Source organism: Euphorbia lathyris, chromosome 2 (genome assembly GCF_963576675.1).
Source record: "Euphorbia lathyris chromosome 2, ddEupLath1.1, whole genome shotgun sequence".
In the NCBI taxonomy this organism is placed as follows: domain Eukaryota; kingdom Viridiplantae; phylum Streptophyta; class Magnoliopsida; order Malpighiales; family Euphorbiaceae; genus Euphorbia; species Euphorbia lathyris.
Genome location: NC_088911.1, coordinates 136,346,062 through 136,359,340, shown reverse-complemented (window position 1 = coordinate 136,359,340; position 13,279 = coordinate 136,346,062).

Below are 13,279 nucleotides of genomic sequence, written 5' to 3'. Positions count from 1 at the left end.
AAATAAATAATTATAAGGACTAAATTAACTCTTTTTTCTTTGACTTTTAACACCGTTAGTCAATTTGGCATGTGTTTGCTAACGGAATGAACCTCAATGTACCATTTTGCAAACTTTTAAACCACAAGGGTACCGATCGAAAACAGGCGTAACCACAAGGTTTATTTCTGTACTTTTCCCTTCTATTTATTTCGAATAATTTTCATGACCATTAATTTTATAGTCATTTTGTAATTATAATTTTACAAAATTAAAATTTATATAATCAAAATTATAAAAAATATATAAACTAAAAAAGATGATTTTTTTAATGATGGAACTCGGAGGAGAAAGAACACTGAATATCCCAACTAAATTGGCACCTTTCGTAATTTTAAGATACAGTTTATGCGTTAATATCGATGAATCATTGGAGCATCCGCGAGGTATTTGGCAAAGCTATTTTAGGATTATTTAGTAGAGAGTCTACACTCGAGTTTTTTTTTTAGAGCTATGGCGTAGTCCTTTATTGCTCAAGTGGGTGGACTTTGTTCTGCTTCCATTATAAGCGCTCATTGGCTTATTTGGCGGATAAAAATGAGGCTTTTTTTTCAATGACTTAGTTCCAAATATCTCTCGCACTTTGGGGAAGCCATAGAAATTGACGAGGGAAGTCACTTTTCTCAACTCAAACAGAAACTTTAAAGTACCTCGTGTTACAAGTAGTGGTCTCGCATACTTATCGGAAAGAAAATCGTGTTGCGAATGCTTTTGTTAATCGTTTATCTTCTTTCGATCCTTCATTGTGGAGCCTGACATTGAGTTTCTCTGATAAATTTATTTATGAAGAGTTTAGTGGTTTTAGTAATTATTATTTTTCTTAAGTTAACCCGTTTTATTTTCATGTTGTATGTTTCTCTTCGAACATTGTCTTTATTTTGTTCTTTTTAATAATATTTGGTCTCATTGTGTAAGAATTACTTAAGGTGCCAACCAAGTTGAGATGTTCCGTTAAATTAAAGCTTTTAAACTTGTAGTAAGGGACTTGAAATACTTTATAATGAATTGTAATAAGTTTAAGTTAGCTTAAATAATATATATCGGCTTTTGATGAGGGAAGCCCATCTTCTCAACTCAAGCACAAACGGAAGTTTGACCTCCATTACGATTAAGCATCGAATGAAAGATGAAGAAGTTTGGCCTCCATTACGACTAAGCATCGAGTGAAAGAGCTTTAAGCTCATCTTGTGATGCTTGTAAGTTTCCCATGGTTAAGAAAGATGATGTTAGCGCACCGCTGGAAAACAACAAGCGCATTGTCACGTTCGTGTCTAAATTTGAAGAATAATTATTTATCATCGTAGTATTTTGAAAGTTGGATTGAAAAATGAATTTGATTATATTATGAGAATTGTTTTTGGATTTAGAAAGCTGAACTGTTTTTGGGATTGAGAAAGCTGATTCGATTATTGTTAGTATTTCTATGATTTGGATTGAAGTCCAAATATGATTTTATGTTGTGATAGTTTGAAAGAAAGATAAAATGGTTTTGTCAATCTAGGATTGCCCGGGGTAGGAGTTGTAAGTTGTAAGACCATACCTAATGGCGGTATGGTCAGAGTGCACGACTGGTAGTCATAACGTTAGGCAAGGAACGAGATATGAATGAGATATTTCGATTATTGATATTGTTGATGTTATGAGAAACTACACGGGTGAAATTCGAGGATTGACACATATGAATTTTGTATTACGTTTTGACAATGCTTGATGATTTGAAATATAATATTTTACGTTTGTTTGATTACGAGTTGGTTCATTAAAGCGATTTATTTGATTATGAGTTGGTTTGATAAAACATTGATTTGATAAAACGTTTATTTGATTACGAATTGGTTTGATAAAACGTTTATTTGTTCATGAGCTGGTTTGGTAAAACGTTTATTTAATTTGGGTCGTTTTGATAAATTAATATATATAAATATATATATAAATAAATAAATAAATATATATATATATATATATATATATATATATATAATTATATAGTATAAAGTGAAATGTACAATTAAATTATTACCGTGTCAATCAACGCGTCAATAAGTTAAAACGAATTAATAAGTTAAGAGAACTACCTAAAATAGGTAGAACTACGTGGCTTTGATTCCCGATTTAAAGAGTAAAAGATGTTCGGGATATATAGGAAGCTTGATAGAATTATTGAGTTAAAGCCAAATAATTCAATAAACTTTAGGTAGTCCAAATAAATTTTTATCTATTAGGTTCGGCTTTTCGACTGTTAGAAATTTGTTATCTTATTTTCCGTTTATATCCGATGCCGTTTAGGGTCGGGTGTGACACGCATCAACATCCTTTAGGCAGTTTGGACATTTTTACCCAATATTTCGAGTCGGAAATGCAATTTCCCTTATCCAAAGGGGTTTTCGCTGTCCTAAACGAGTTTAACTTGAGCCATTGCCAAGTTTCACCTAATTCCTGGCTTGAACTTCTTATAAAAAAAAAAAGGGCGGCCCGGTCGCATTACGCGTCCCCGCTGAGCGAGGGTCCGGGGAGGGGTCCCACCACAAGGGTGTATTGGGGGCAAGTCTTCCCTTGCCAATTTAATTGACAGGAGGCCGCTCCTAAGACTCGAACCCGTGACCTCTGGTCACACGACAACAACGTTAAATTTGCACGACTTGGATATTTACTTGATTGGACCATTGTTTCGATATTATGGCACCCTACTAATAAGTCGGATGAAGACATGATCTACTGGTCTGTCCATCCTTCATGGCGTCATTGCCTGGAAAAGAAAGTTCAAAGTGTGAAAAACTTTAAATCAAAATGGTTTTGGATAAAATTGAATGGTGTAGATCCCAATGATCCATACATCCGAGGATTTCCCTTCGCCACCTATGGATGAGATGAATATGGAGAATATTACTATGGTCAATCCTTTCCCCAAAGCTCAAATTACACAGACTGAAATACATAATGAGGCTAAAGTTGAGGTTCATCTTATTTCTTCTAAAGCTATATCACCTCCGTATTCTCCCATTCAAAATGAATTTGCTAGGACGAATGACGAACTTTTTCCATCGCTTAATGAGTTTGCTGAAACTCCCTTCCTTACTGAAGAAAAACAACAACTAGAAACTCAAGTTGTGATTTTTGTGCCTTCATATCTTGAAGCGATTATGTCGTGCAAGATCTTACTGAAAACTTTGCAGAAACACAATCTACCAGCTCCAAGCAACTATCACAATCTAATGAATTTGACATGCATAAGTTCCTTCGTTCTCTTTCCTTTAGTGATGCTAGAGTAGGGAAAACGTATAACATGTCTGCTGTCTGGTTATGAAAGCTAAACAACATTAAACAAAATGTTTTGTTCCTCGTGGGCCGACTTATATGTATTTATTTTGTGGAATATTTCTATCAGTATTGTATCTCGTGCTTTCTAAATATACCTAATTTCTCTATAGTTGAGATTGCAATTTAACACTAGGATCCCTAGAGGCTAGAGTGAACTATCTGAAATCCTATTTCACATGCTTCTGATCTAGTACGAACAAGGTTTGAGATTGATTTGCTTCTTAATTAATTGTTCATATAGTGTTCATTGTTTTAAATATGTTGAAAAATATATATTTTTTTTTTTGATAAAATGTTGAAAAATATTTTAAGAATGTTGTTTAGTTTTGTATTATTTTGGATACTTTAGGTCATTCCACAAAATAAGAATAGATGCATATATTTTTTTTCGTATTTAAGTGAAATCCAAAAAATTAATCTAATAGGTAAATTGTAATAACTCGTTAACATTAAAGGTAAATTTGATCTAACATAGTGATTTTTCACCAAATCCTCTCTATTAGGAGTTGTAGGAAACGAATACAAACCCGTCAATTCTTTTCTTCTTCATTTTTCTTCCTTTTTTTTCTGTCAATCTTTCTATTTTATTGATCTACTTTGAGGAGGACGAAGAATATATGATGTTTTATTCTTTACATTTTGCTTGTTGTCAGGGGCGGAACCAAGGGGGGGTTAGGGGGGCTCGAGCCCCGGCAGGCGGCCGAAGAATTGAGAATTTTTTTTTAGTAATAGTGTCTGATAATATTTTGAAGAGAATTATATTGACTCTGTGTAGTATTATTTTAATATTTAAAGGTAGATGAGATGGTTAAAGATGCTTACTTCTATTTGAGAGGTCTTATGTTCGACTCTCTTTAACCTCATTTTTTTTAAAAAAGTTTTTATTTATTTTTATTTTATTTTTCAATAATTATAAAAACATGTTACCATTATTAATTAATTTAAATGGACTCTTTATTTTTATTTGGTAACACTTTTGAATTCATTTTTAATGTCTTTACCATTAAAAAAAATAGACATATTTAATATTCATTTTTATCATGTCTTTACCATTAAAAAAAAAGTAAACATGTTTAATTTTATATTAGTTCAATGCTAGTTTTTTAAAAAAATGATAATATTTTTACAGTTTCAATGCGTTGAATGCTAAAAAAAAATTTGCTCAGCCCTAACGGGTTGAACTTTAAAAATTTACCACCAACCGCACAGTTAATTTCGATTTTTTTTTATGTTTTGAATTTTTTTTACTGATATGTTTGAGCCCCGGGTCATCCGGGGTCCTGGTTCCGCCACTGCTTGTTGTACTTCTTCTTTTCCATCTAATGAAATTACAAGCATTTTTTTTCAAAAAAAAAAAAAAGGTAAACTTGCTTTTGGCTACCAATATTAGAAGTAAAATTGTTTCATTTCAGATGTTACTAGACTATAAAAGTTAGGAATATGTTTGTACTTTGTCCCTTTATATTATCCTAGACCCGTTATCTCAAACATTTTATAGCGCATACTCTTGAATAAAAAATAATATAAAAATAAAAATTTGCACTAAAAATAATATATATATAATGAAATCCTTTCTCATTAAAGAATTTTTTGTCTATCTATTGAAATTGTTGAAATGTAAAATGCAGGATATACTTTTATTGATTTAATTGAGGAAAGATTCTTGGATTGGAGATACATCTAAATTCACTATATAATGCCATATGGATAAATTCCATTTTGTACTAATTAAATTTTCTAACACAAAAAGAATCTTTCTAAAGAAATAACAATATTTAACAATATTTCTTTGTAGAGGAAAAACGCAGGCGGCGCTAGGTTTAGGAACAGAAGGTCTGGTGCAGGCCATCGCAGATCGCAGATCGCAGATCGCCCTTCCATCTCAGGCGGCGCTGTCGATCTCACCCTCTCCTGTCTCTTCCTCAGGCGACTGCGACGGATTCGGCAGCGGAATTTCTTGGAGGCGGCGGCGACGGTCGGCACAACAGCTGTTTCCTCGTTCGCGTTCCTGTTCCTCAATTATCAGTTTAATAAAAAAAAAATATAATAATAATAAAATAAGGAAAAGACTTGCTATGTATTTTCGTTTAACCTAATCACATGATGCCACAATAGTGGGTGGTGGGTTAGTATAAATCCTTTACATAAAGTTGCAATCAAATTTTTGGCACAGTAGTGGTGGGTTAGTATAAATCCATTTCATAAAGTTGGTTCGAATATAATAATAAGTTATTATTTGAAAGTATAATAATGAGTCGACTCCTCTCACGGCGTCTTGTTTCTGCAATTTAACGCTTGGGTTCAATTTTTGTCTATGGCTTCTGGTTCACTGGTTAGAGAGGTTCCCATCTCTTCTTCCATGGATTACTTGGATAATTATCTCAGTATTGGGGTTTTATTCAATCCTAAGGCTCCTGTTCCGCCGTTGCACGGAGTACCGCCGCCGTTGCAATCAGGATTGATCGTGCCGCCGCAGACTTCGGGATTGACCCAGAATAATTCAAATTTTGGGGTTTTGGGAAGATCATTTGCAAAGGCTCTTGTTGGGAATTTGGATTCGGCACCCATCTCATCTGCTGTGATCTCGGATATTGGAGGTCTTAGATCGGTAAGAATTAATCAGTCTGCTTATGATAGACGGGCTGCTATGTGTTCGTCTTCTCTTATTGGTAGGTTAATTCTCAATAAGGGGGACGCCCCATGGAAGGTCCCTGCTTTGAAGGAAGCATTAACAAAGCTTTGGGGTTTGAAGAATCCCTGGCGCCTAATTTCTATTGGGAGAGGATTTTTCCATGTTTTTTTGGATTCTCAGGAGATTAAATCTCAGCTGCTCGCGCGGGGAACTATTAATATTAAGCCGGGAACCTTTCGCTTGCAACCATGGACTCCGGACTTTGACCCTTATGTTGTGAAATCAACGAATGCCCAGGTTTGGGTTAGATTATACTCTCTTCCATGGGAATACTGGGATCCCCAAATTCTGTCAGATATTGCTAAAGGCATTGGCGGGCTTATCAGATTTGATAGTACCACTCTTGAAGGTGAATTTGGGCATTATGCCAGGATGTTAGTTGATGTTGATTTGATTAATGATTTACCTGTTAAACTGGGTATTGAACGGGAAGGTAAGCAAATTTGGATTGATGTTGTGTATGAACGAATCCCAAGATTTTGTAAAGTTTGTTCAAATATTGGTCACATGGCATATGATTGTAGGAAAAATATAAAACCAATTGGGGTTCGGAAGGAGCAAGAAAAAGCTTCAGAGGCTGTGATCAGTGAAATGAAGCGTATCATGGTTTCACAGGATACGACACTGGGGAAAAAACCAAACCATGTGCAGAATGTGGTTCCAGTTCAGCAGGTCACTTCCCGGATTATTTCAGAGCTTGGGCCTTCTGTTGCTGCTCGAACCCTGGTGGAGAAGGTTGATTCGGCTTTGCCTGGCAGTCGGCCAGCATCTCCTGGGATGGATAATATTCTTTCTGTTTGTAAGGGTGTCGATTCAACGTTTGAATCATCTTCGCACACTAAATCATGGGCTGATATGGCGGAGGAGGAGGAAAATAGCTGGAACACTGTCATCGCTAAAAAAGGAAGACGCAGGGAAAGAATAATGACAACAACGGAGAATTTGCCATCTCGCAATAAGCGAGCCAGTAAACCTCCGATTCGTTTTAAATGATTGTTCTTTTTTGGAATTGTAGGGGTATCCAAAATAGGGATACCCAGGGTTACTTATATCGTTTGTGTTTGCTTCATAAACCGGATTTTTTCTGTTTGGCTGAGCCTATGGTGGAGTTCAACTCAGTGAGTGATGCCTTTTGGAGAAAACTTGGTTTTTCTTTGGTGGCCATGAATAATAGGGAGCTTCCTACTCTTTGGGTTTTTGCTAGGAGTAATTCCTCTCTTGCTTCTAGTATCCATGTTCGGCATGATCAATATGTTATCCTGAGATTATCGACTCTGAACACTTTTGTTTGTTTTGTTTATGGTAGTGTCTGGGCAAATCGTCGTGTCAATATGTTTGAGGATATTTTGGTTCATCAAAGTAGATTAAAAGGGAATTGGATTCTCATTGGTGATTTTAACGCGGTCCTTGGCTCTCATGAGAAATCTGGTCGGCCTCCTGCTTCGCGACCATGTAGAGAGTTTCATGAGTTTATTGACTCGGGAATTTTTGTTGATCTTTCTTCACAGGGGGCGTTTTTTACGTGGTCTAATGGCAGAGCTGGTTCTGCGAGAGTTGAAAGTCGTCTGGACCGTGTTTTGCTATCTGCTTTGTTCACGGATTTTTGGGATTCAGTTAGCTGCAATGCTCTGCCGCGTCATCATTCTGATCATTGTCCTTTGTTATTTAGCTATTCGAAGGGTAATCGTATTGCTTCTCGTTTTAGATTTCAATCTATGTGGAGTATGCACCCGAGTATTAGGGAGGTTATTGCTAATTTTTGGAATGGGACTCATCCTAGATTGCCTCCAATGCAAGCTTTGTGTGATAAACTTAGGAGGCTTCGCCATGTCCTTCGATGTTGGAATAAAGAAGTTTTTGGGGACATTGATGTCAATATTACTGATGCTGAATCTCAGTTGGTTCTGATTCAGGCGGATATTTCTGAAAATGGTCACTCTTCTGATCTTCATCATGCTGAGCTTAATGCACATGCCCATCTTGATAATGTTCTACGCCAAAAAGAGGCTTTCATGCGTGACAAAAGCAGGGTTAAATGGCTAAAAGAGGGAGATCGGAACACTAGTTTCTTTCATCGTATGGCTTCCGCTCGCGCTGCGGCGTCTGGGATATCTGTCCTACAAATTGGGGATGAAATGGTCTCTAATCCACAAACAATTGGTACGCATACTGCTGATTTTTACTCAAATTTGTTTAACAATGAGGACACCCTGCCACATAATTATGATTTAGTTTATGATATTGTTCCGCGTATGGTCTCTGACTCGGATAATGATTCGCTAATTAAATGTCCGGATATGAATGAGGTTCGCTTGGCTGTTTTTGCGATGGATAAAGGCAGTTCGCCTGGACCTGATGGGTTTACTGGGGTTTTCTTTCAGACTTTTTGGGATATTGTTGGATCAGATGTCTTTGCTATGGTCAGAAGTTTTTTTATGAGTGGTTTGATTTATCCTGGTTTGAGTTCAGCATTATGGTCCTTATTCCGAAAATTGAGGGGGCGTTTTCTTTGGACCATTTTAGGCCCATTGCTATGAGCAACTTCAGCTATAAAATTATTGCAAAAATTTTGGCTGACAGGCTCGCTTTGGTTGCTTCCCGCATTGTTTCACAGAATCAGTTTGGTTTCATTCCTGGAAGGAGTATCCATCAATGCATATCCCTGGCTTCAGAGGGCACCAATATGCTTCAGAAAAGATGCTTTGGCGGAAATTTGGCTTTAAAAGTGGATATCAAGAAAGCATTTGATACAATAAACTGGAATTTTTTATTGGCTGTAATGGATGCGTTTGGTTTTTCTTTGCAATTCAGGGATTGGATTTTAAACATTTTATCAGCTGCTCGGATATCAATTCTCAATAATGGTGTCATTAGTGGCTATTTCAAATGCTCTAGAGGGGTTAGACAGGGTGATCCGTTATCTCCTATTCTATTTGGAATTGCTGAGGACTTTCTTAGTCGCTGGCTTCTACTTTTGAGTAGCACTGGACGTCTGAATCCGATGCGTTATACCTCATCAGGGGTCTTTCCCACTCACTTATTATATGTGGATGATATTCTTTTATTTTGCAGGGCTTCTGTGAATAATCTTGTTGTTATCAAGGAAGTCTTTGAGATGTATGGCTCTATTTCAGGTCAATGTGTTAACTGGAATAAGTCGGAGCTTTTCCTAGGTTCTTTTGGCACTACTGGACGTGGGAATCATCTGGCTGGTTTAATTGGAATTCGTCGAGGGGAGATTCCTTTTCGTTATCTTGGTATCCCGTTATTTTTTGGCCGGCCAAAAACTTCACATTTAAATTGTTTGATGGATAGGGTCCTTGCCCATTTTACTAAATGGAAGGGCAACTGTTTATCAATGGCTGGTAGAGTTGCCCTGGTAAATTCTGTTATCACTGGGAGCTTTATTCATTCTTTTATTATTTACAAGTGGCCTGCTGCGTTGCTTCACCGTATGACTAAATGTATGCGGAATTTTGTATGGTCCGGTTCAATTCACTGTAGGAAGCTGGTAACGGTTCCTTGGAAAGTCTGTTGTCAAAGTCTCAAAGATGGAGGGCTTGGTATCAAGGATTTGTTTCTTTTAAACAAAGCTCTGACTGGGAAGATGGCTTGGGGCTTAATTCAGGACAGCTCGCTCTGTTTTAACTTACTGAGAACCCGATTCTTAAACAAAGTGGGACAGCCGCGTCAATTGGTTTTAAACTCGTCAGTTTGGGCTTCGGTTAAGGGCATTTATTTGGAAATTTCGCAACATTATATCTGGTGGATTGGTCAGAACTCGGTCTTAAACTTTTGGAACGGGGGTTGGATGTGTCCCTCTCTGGCTGCTCAAGTTGGGTTAACTGCTCGACAGCAACGTTCTTGTTCAGATTCAGTCGAAATTTATTTGGATGGAGATAGTTGGAATAACCTACCTATGCTTCCTTCTGAAGTTGAGGGTAGGGTTCGACGCATTAAGCGTGGAAAGGACGCAAATGATAAATGCGTGTGGAAGCCTGCTATGAGTGGGGTTCTTACTGTTAATTTGTTGTATGCTTGGCTTAGGGATCCGGTTGATCAGCAGCAATGGTGTCGTTTCCTTCGACATCCGTGCGTTCCTCCTGCACATTCCTTGGTCGCATGGCGTGCCTATCTCGGTTATTTGCCTACTCACGACAAGCTAAGATTTCGTGGTTGTTTTATTGTCTCGCGTTGTAGCTTATGTTTGTCTGATGTGGAATCAATTGAACATCTTTTCGTCACTTGTCCGTTTGCTAGAATTATCTGGCAAAGTATTAGCTCGTTGTTTGGACATCGGATCAACACAAGCTCGACACTTAAAGATCTCATAAGTGATGCCATAGTTCAACGTTTTAGCTCTCAAATTTCTGAATTATGGGCATCTGCAATTGGAAATTCTATTTGGGCATTGTGGATTACTCGGAATAGATGCATTTTTGAGGATGAAAAACCGGAAACAGTAATGGTTTTAAGACGCATTTGGAGAGTTTTAAGAGAATCTTCTCACACGGGCCGGGGTACTACTTGGAATTCGTTAGTGGAATCACAAATTTTGGGAGAGCTCGGGATTCCTAAAAGGTATGCTAAAGGGCCGCGAATTATCCCGGTTGTTTGGCAGCTTCCTCCGAGGGATTGGACGAAGATTAACACTGATGCCTCTGTTTTGGGTTCCCCTGGACCGGCCGGGTGCGGAGGAATTTTTCGATCAAGTACTAGTTTGTGTTTGGGAGCATTTGCTTTTCCAATCACCAGTTCGTTTGCCTTCCTTGCTGAGCTGTCTGCGGCTGTTCATGCTATTGATTTGGCTTACAACAAAGGTTGGTGGAAGATTTGGATTGAAAGCGACTCTATGTATGTTCTGCAGATGCTGAAATCCAAATCCACATCGGTTCCTTGGGTAATTAGACAAAATTGGTTAAATTGTTTGACACAGGTTGAAGCTATGAACTGTGTTGTTTCTCATATTTTCTGCGAAGGTAATCAGGTTGCAGACTCGCTTGCAAACTTTGGACGGACAACTTCTAGTTTTACGTGGTGGGATGATATTCCAAGCTTCTGTGAATCGGCTTTTCTTCATAATAGGGGAGGACGGTGCTCTTACCGTTTCTCTTGATCTTGTTCTGTAATTTTTTTTTCTTTCATTCTTTTGTTTTCGGTTTTTTTATTTTCTCTTTTAATAATATTGGTTCGGGGGTCATGGGATTGAGGTCGGGGGTGCCAGCTTTGCTGGGATGTCCGTCTTCGGCTCCTCCTCGATAACCAGCCTTTAATTAAAAGAGTTCTACAGAATTTAAATTAATCCCTAAAATCTCTCTAATTCTCTGAATATCTATATCTAAAAGTTCTACAAAATCTAAATTAATCCCTGAAATCTCTCTAATTCTCTGCATATCTATATATAATATAAAACAGTAGAGATGGAGCTGATGTGTCACTTCCTCATTTTTTAATGATAAAAAATATAATATATTAACTTTAGTTATATTATTACATTTATTTATAAAAAGATTATTTTATCCGTACTATATCTAAGAGTTATACATAATTTAAATTAATTCCTAAAATCTCTCTAATTCCCTCCATATCTATATCTAAAAGTTCTACATAATTTAAATTAATCCATAAAATCTATCTAATTCTCTGCATATCTATATATAATATAAAACAGTAACGATGGAGTTGAGGTGTCACTTCCTCCTTTTTACCGATAACAAATATAATATAATATATAATATATTAATTTTAATTATATTATTATATTTATCTATAAAAATATTATTTAAATCTATATATATATATATATATATCTATATATATATATATAATATAATATAAAACAGTAACGATGGAGTTGAGGTGTCACTTCCTCCTTTTTACCGATAAAAAATATAATATAATATATAATATATTAATTTTAATTATATTATTATATTTATCTATAAAAATATTATTTAAATTAAATATGAAAATAAAATAATAATATTTAATTTATATACTATGTCTAAGAGTTCTACAAAATTTAAATTAATCCCTAAAATCTCTCTAATTCTCTGAATATCTATATCTAAAAGTTCTACAGAATCTAAATTAATTCCTGAAATCTCTCTAATTCTCTGCATATCTATATATAATCTATATCCATATATAATATAAAACAGTAACGATGGAACTAATGTGTGACTTCCTCCTTTATACTGATAAAAAATATAATATATTAACTTTAGTTATATTATTATATTTATTTATAAAAAAAATTATTTTATCCGTACTATATCTAAGAGTTATACAGAATTTAAATTAATCACTAAAATCTCTCTAATTCTCTGCATATCTATATCTAAAAGTTCTACATAATTTAAATTAATCGCTAAAATCTCTCTAATTCTCTGCATATCTATATATAATATAAAACAGTAACGATGGAGCTGAGGTGTCAATTCATTATTTTTTACTGATAAAAAATTTAATATAATATATAATATATTAATTTTAATTATATTATTATATTTATCTATAATATTTAATTTATATAGCACTTTTATATCATTAATTGAAATTATTAAATTATATTTTTGTTAATATTTATATATTAAGATGAATCCGTGCATCGCACGGGTCAAAAACTAGTTATCAAGATAAAAATATAAAAATAAATTTCGTAGTTTAACGGATTTGAGAAGACACTTTTATGGTTTAAAAACTTGTAAATAAAAATTTGAGGTTTGTGAAGTTTAGGGATCTTTAAAATAATACACATGATTTAGTTAATTTGCAAAATAAGATATCACGTATGAAGTAATTTGTAAAATCAGTCTTTATAATTGTTTCAAATTTCTTCATTTTAGGGTAAATAGTTACAATAATAATTTTTTACGGGATACCTGAATTTGTAAAAGATAAATACATGTAAACAATCATATCAGACAACCAGGGGCGCTCCGGCCGCTGGAACCACCATGGTCATGAGTAGTTTCGGCCCTCCTGTCTCTACGAAATTTAAGGTGTTGTGGTGTTCCGGCCCTTCCGTTTCCAAGAAATTTAGATCGGGTGCTGAATTAGCATCCAAAATTAGCCAGGTCCTGTTAGGTTCTCTCTAAACCTAAAATTAATTTTTTTGGTTTGGTAGATCCTCTCTAAATCCAAATTTCTAATTTTTTTTAGTATGTTAGACCATTTTAAAACCTAAATTTCTAACTTTTTTTAGCCTATTAGCCATTTCTAAATCCG